This window comes from Arachis ipaensis, chromosome B1 (assembly GCF_059453495.1).
Source record: "Arachis ipaensis isolate K30076 ecotype BB chromosome B1, ASM5945349v1, whole genome shotgun sequence".
NCBI classification, from domain to species: domain Eukaryota; kingdom Viridiplantae; phylum Streptophyta; class Magnoliopsida; order Fabales; family Fabaceae; genus Arachis; species Arachis ipaensis.
In genome coordinates this window covers 62053433-62058859 of record NC_142436.1, presented here as the reverse complement: position 1 = coordinate 62058859, position 5427 = coordinate 62053433, and the positions used below count along the sequence as shown (strand labels likewise).

Sequence of the window (5427 nt, the reverse complement as noted above, 5' to 3'; positions counted from 1 at the left end):
ATTAGGATCTTCTTATTTATCTAGTCTCATGGGGTGTGTCTCAAGCATAGTATTCATGACAGATAGTTGTCTTCCCACCTTATGGTTGAACCAACTTAGCTAACTTATGACCACACCACAAACTCATGGACTTACTCCCTAGTATGAACTCTTCTCTGGTCTTTAAAAGCACTCATTCTCTTTTTATTTGATTTAAAAGGGACAAGCATACAAGTAAGTAAAGAAATGATGCAGTGATATAGAGACTAGCACACATAGACCTCTTCAACACACAAACTTAAAAAAAAAACAGAATTTAAAAAGGTTTAAACTAATCATGGAAGCAAGTTCTATTTCATACAAGATCTTCCTTATTTAAAACTTAGAACAAGATGGACCAAAGAAAGAACTCCCCCACTTTTTACTCTTGTGGATGTCCATGCTTTCCTCCTTGTTTGTCTTTTTTGTGTCCTCTTGCGTTCCCTCTCATCCGTGCCAATCTTGCTTGCTTCCAATCCTCAAGTGCCTTTCTTACTGATTCATGACTCTCTTCCACCCTTTGTCTTTCTTCTCGTGCTAATTCATCCCTCATTTCTTCATACCTTGTGATTCCTGGATGCGATATAGGCAGTTGTCCTACCAAGTAACCGAGCCTGGCTTGAGTATTTATATGATGCCCAGTCTCGCTCATGTAAACTCCTTCTGCGAATGCCCTTTGCTCGTCCAATAGTTCTGCCTGTTCTATTTGTCTTCGATGCATCTCATGTATATGTGCACCTTGATGTGCTTGGATGTTGATTAGCCTCTGGATGGATTCTTGTTGCTCATTTTGCCTTTGTTCTATCATGTCAAATGTTTCATTCCATTGTTGTCCTTGACTCAGTTGCTGATCCATCATTTGCTTTTGCCAATCTCCTTGTTGAGTCATCCATCTTGAGAGTGACTCCTCTTGCTGCCCCATCATCTGTAGTTGAAGTTCTCTCTGTGCTCCTTGGCTCTCCAAATATTGTTGAGATAGTCCACTAATGGCCTCCTGCAATTGATGCATATCCAAAGTGGTTGGTGCTTGCCCTTCTACGGCTTGTCCTTCTACTACTTGAGGGGTTGTCCTCTTCCTTTGCTTCCGTTGAGGTAGGGGGGATGCAGCGGCATGCATTCGTTGAACGGTTATTGGAATGCCCTTTTTTATCCACACGGGGTCCTCATCTTCAAACACCACCCCAGCTTTCTTGCACAGTCGGTAAATAGTGCTGGGGTAACCTAACGTTCCTCTTGAGTCGCTTTTCTCTGCCATTTTTCTAATGCCTTCTGCTATGAGTTCATGAACCTTGATTTCTCCTCCTTTGAGTATACAGTGTACCAGTGTGGCTCTCTTGAGATTCACCTCTGAGTTGTTCGCTGCTGGGAGGATGAACCTCCTTACAATCTCGAACCATCCCTTTGCTTCCGGAGTAAGATCTGCTCTCTTGATGAACCTTGGTCTCCTATCTGCATATCTTTCCCAGTCAGCTCCTGGTACACAAATGTCTTGCACAATCTGATCATGATTAGGGTTGTTGTCCATCCTTGAATGATAACTCTCTTCTTCAAACGGTATGGACCGTAGTTTTAATGCCTTCATGACACTCATGGGGCTAAAATCCACAATCTTTCCTCTCACAAAGCTCGTATATGACTCATCTGCCTTATCATAATGGACCGCATTTGCATAAAACTCTCTTATAAGATTTGCATTTACCTTAATGACCGGATCAGTGAGAAGCTCCCATCTTCTCCTTTCTACCTTCATTGTAATTTCGGGACACTCAGTTTTCCTAACTTGAAATCCTAGCTCATAAATGATTTCTTTATCAACCATCCACCCGTATTGCCATGCATGATGCAAGCTTCTGAATCTCTTTTCATCATACGGGTGTTGCTCCATAGGTTCTTTTCCCTTCCTTCTTTTAGAGCTTGAAGATACCATGATTGAGGGTTAATGTATGGAGTTGGCAAGGGTGTGGAGACTTTTGGTTGTTTAGGGTTGAGTGCAATGAAGGTGGTGAGGGAGAATGTGTTTAAATGGTTAGGAAATGCTTTGCTCCGAAATGGATAGGTGTGAAGAGTGGATGTGGAGTGTGGAGCTAGGGTACGGATCAAGGATCACTTTTATAGAAAGGTTGTGAGTGAATGGAGGGTGTGGATTGATGGACGGTTGGGGTTGTGCATGTAGAAAGGACAAGGATCATCACTTTATGATGGAGATTGCTCGGTCTTCAAGGGTCCCATTTTTTTCAATGTTGCATGGCAACATTTTCCAATGACTTCCCTTTTTAGTACAAGTGTATAGTCCTTCCTTTTGTGGTGTCCGAACCTTCTTCCTTTAATTGTCCAATCTATCTCTTTCAATGCTCCTTTCCTTTCCCTATAAAGATCAAATAAGAAAAGTAAGAAATATCATAAAAAAAATCAATTTAGATTTTTACGGCTAAAATAATAAAGAGAAGAAAAGATTAGATTGTTTATTCATGAACTCCAACTAACTAACTAACTGTGTATCAGGGTGACACCAAACTTAGTTTGAAGCATTGTGATGAAAAGTTCTGTTCAAAGCTCCAAGACTAGAATACTCTCTGTTGCATTCATGCTTTCTTGGTATGCTTTGAACACCAAACTTGTTCTTCACTATATACTGCAATATAAGGACTTCACCAAGTTTGGGTTGGAATTTATGAGTATTGACTTATTCACTAGTAAAAGCTAATAAAACATGGGTTGCCTCCCATGAAGCGCTTCTTTAGCGTCACTAGCTTGACGTTTCTCCTTCATCAGGGTGGTTGATAATGCTTCAAGTCTTCCCCTCTTGCCTTGGACTTATATCCATTGGTTGTATCAATGATCTCTACATGTTCCAAGGAAAGAACTCTGTTGATAGTGAAGACCTTAGGTAACTGAGATGGTACAGTGGGGAGATTAGGGGGGATATCTCGGAAGTAAGCTGAAATCACTTTATTTCCTGGAGAGAGGCCTTCCGTAGGGATCTTCTTGTTCATCCACCCCCTTGGTACCTTCTTCTTTGTCCCTTTTGATGCTTCCCTGTTCTTGGCGACTTCTTCTTTTAAGTGAATTTTGTTGTTGTCTTCACATGCCTCTGGTGGTTTAGGTTCCTCCAGCTTCTCCTTGAGCTGTGACGATTGCTGTTTGCCTTGTTCATCATTCAGTGGGGTTTTCAGATGTGTTGGTGGTGCCTCAGTGCTTGTTTCCTCTGCCAGCATCCCGTTATGATCATTGCTTGGTTCTTTGTTTTCTTGGTCAGTTTCTTGGGAGAGTTTGAAGACATTGAAGCTGAGTTGTTCATCATGGATCCTCAATATTAGCTCCCCTCGCTCCACGTCTATGAGTGCTCTGGCTGTAGCTAGCAATGGTCTTCCCAATATGATTGGGTGAGTGTGACTCTCTTCCATGTCCAAGATGACAAAGTCTGTGGGAAGAAAGTATTTCCCCACCTTTAACAACACGTTTTCCACCACCCCTCTTGCTTGTTTTTGAGTTTTGTCAGCCAGCCTGATGACTACATCTGTGGGCAATATCTCATTGATCTACAGCCTCTTCACCAGGGATAGAGGCATTAAGTTGATGCTTGCTCCCAAATCGCAGAGTGCTCTATCAAACATTGTTTCTCCTATGGCACAGAGGACATGAAAACTCCCTGGATCTTTTCTTTTTGTAGGCAACTACGGTTGAATGAGGGCACTGCACTCCTTGTTCATCACTATAGTTTGGCCTCCCTTGAGTGAGCTTTTCCTGGGAAGCAACTCCTTCATGTACTTGATGAATGCAGGCATTTATTGGATAGTCTTGATGAATGGTATGTTCACATGCAGAGATGCAAATAAGTTAAGAAATCTTGAGTATATTCTCCTCTCCACAGCTCCCTTGAGCAGTTGGGGAAAAGGTGCATAGAGTCTCAGCAACTCCTATTTTGAGATTTCTGGTTCTTGGTAATCTTTTTCCACCTCCTCTACTGAGGTATCTTCAGGTTGTTCTGACAGCTTGCTTGGCTTGTCCTCAGTCTCCTTATCACTTATAGTGACCATCTTGCAATCTTCCCATCTTACCTTCTTTGTTTCACCTCTCGGATTCTTCTCTGTGTCACTTGGGAATCCATCTGTGGGTTTGGGAATTTGCTCAGAGAGATATCCTACTTGAGATTCCAACCTCTTGATTGTGTCTCCCTGGTTCTTGAAACTGGCTCGCACTTCCTCCTTGAAGACCTTGTTGTCTTGAATCTCCTTGCTTAGGCCTTCAAGTAGATTCTCAATCCTTGAGATTCTTTCATCAAATGATGACAGGTCAGGCTGAGTAGGGTTATTCTGGCCTTGATATGAATGTGGAGAGGTGTTTTTATGGGGGTGTTGATATGGTCTAGATGTGAAGTGTTGGGTGGCTGCATTATTTGGATTTGGGCGTCTTTGATCAAGGCTTTGGTCTTGTTGATTTTTCCACCCAAAGTTTGGGTGATTCCTCCATCCAGGGTTGTAGGTCTTGGAGTATGGATCATGGTTTTGCCTAGGTGAATTCCCAATGTAGTTGGCTTGCTCCTGACTACCCTCTGCTTCTTCATTCACTCCTTCTTGGGTTATTGATGAAGTGGAGACTGCTGCTACTTGGTTCCTCTCCATCTTCTTGGTGAGGTCAGCCAGCTGCTGGGTAATGAGCTTGTTTTGGGCCAGCAGAGCATCTACATTGTTTAGCTCCATTACTCCTCTTGTGTTCCCTCTTTCGGAAGCATAGAAGTAGTCGTTCTCTGCTACTGTTTCAATGACATCTATGGCTTCCTCAATAGTCTTCTTCTTGTTCAAAGATCCTTCGGATGAATGGTCTACGGCCTTCTTTGACTCATAAGAGAGCCCTTCATAGAAAATGTGCAGCTGCACCCATTCGTTGAACATATCTAGTGGGCACCTCCTTGTTAAGTCTTTAAACTTCTCCCATGCTTCATATAGAGTCTCACCATCTTGTTGCCTGAAAGTTTGGACCTCAGCTCTCAGCCTATTGATTCGTTGAGGAGGGTAAAATCTTGCTAAGAATTTGTTCACCACGTCTTCCCAAGTTGTCAAGCTCTCCCTTGGGAAAGACTCCAGCCACTTAGCTGCCTTATCTTTGAGTGAGAATGGAAATAAGAGCAGTCTATAGGCGTCAGGATGAACACCATTAGACTTCACTGTGTCACATATTCTCAGGAAGGTGGTTAGATGTTGATTGGAGTCCTCTTGGATACTCCCTCCGAACGAACAGTTGTTCTGAACAAGGGTGAGCTGTGGCTTTAGTTCAAAATTGTTGGCATGGATGGTTGGCTTTTGAATTCTACTTCCACAGTTCCCTGGGTTTGGATTGATGTAAGAGCCTAAAACTCTTCTATCCTCCCCAGCATGATTTGCTCCACCTCCTCTGCCATGGTTGTGAGCC

The 5427-nt window shown here is 42.8% G+C and overlaps 1 non-coding gene across 1 annotated transcript; it reads left to right on the top strand.

Annotated features, from left to right (window-relative positions):
• The first annotated feature begins 4905 nt into the window (after positions 1-4905).
• LOC148576786 (small nucleolar RNA R71) lies at positions 4906-5012 on the top strand. The gene has a single exon (XR_015903728.1). It is a non-coding gene; the product is annotated as a small nucleolar RNA R71 (small nucleolar RNA).
• The last annotated feature ends 415 nt before the right edge of the window (positions 5013-5427 follow it).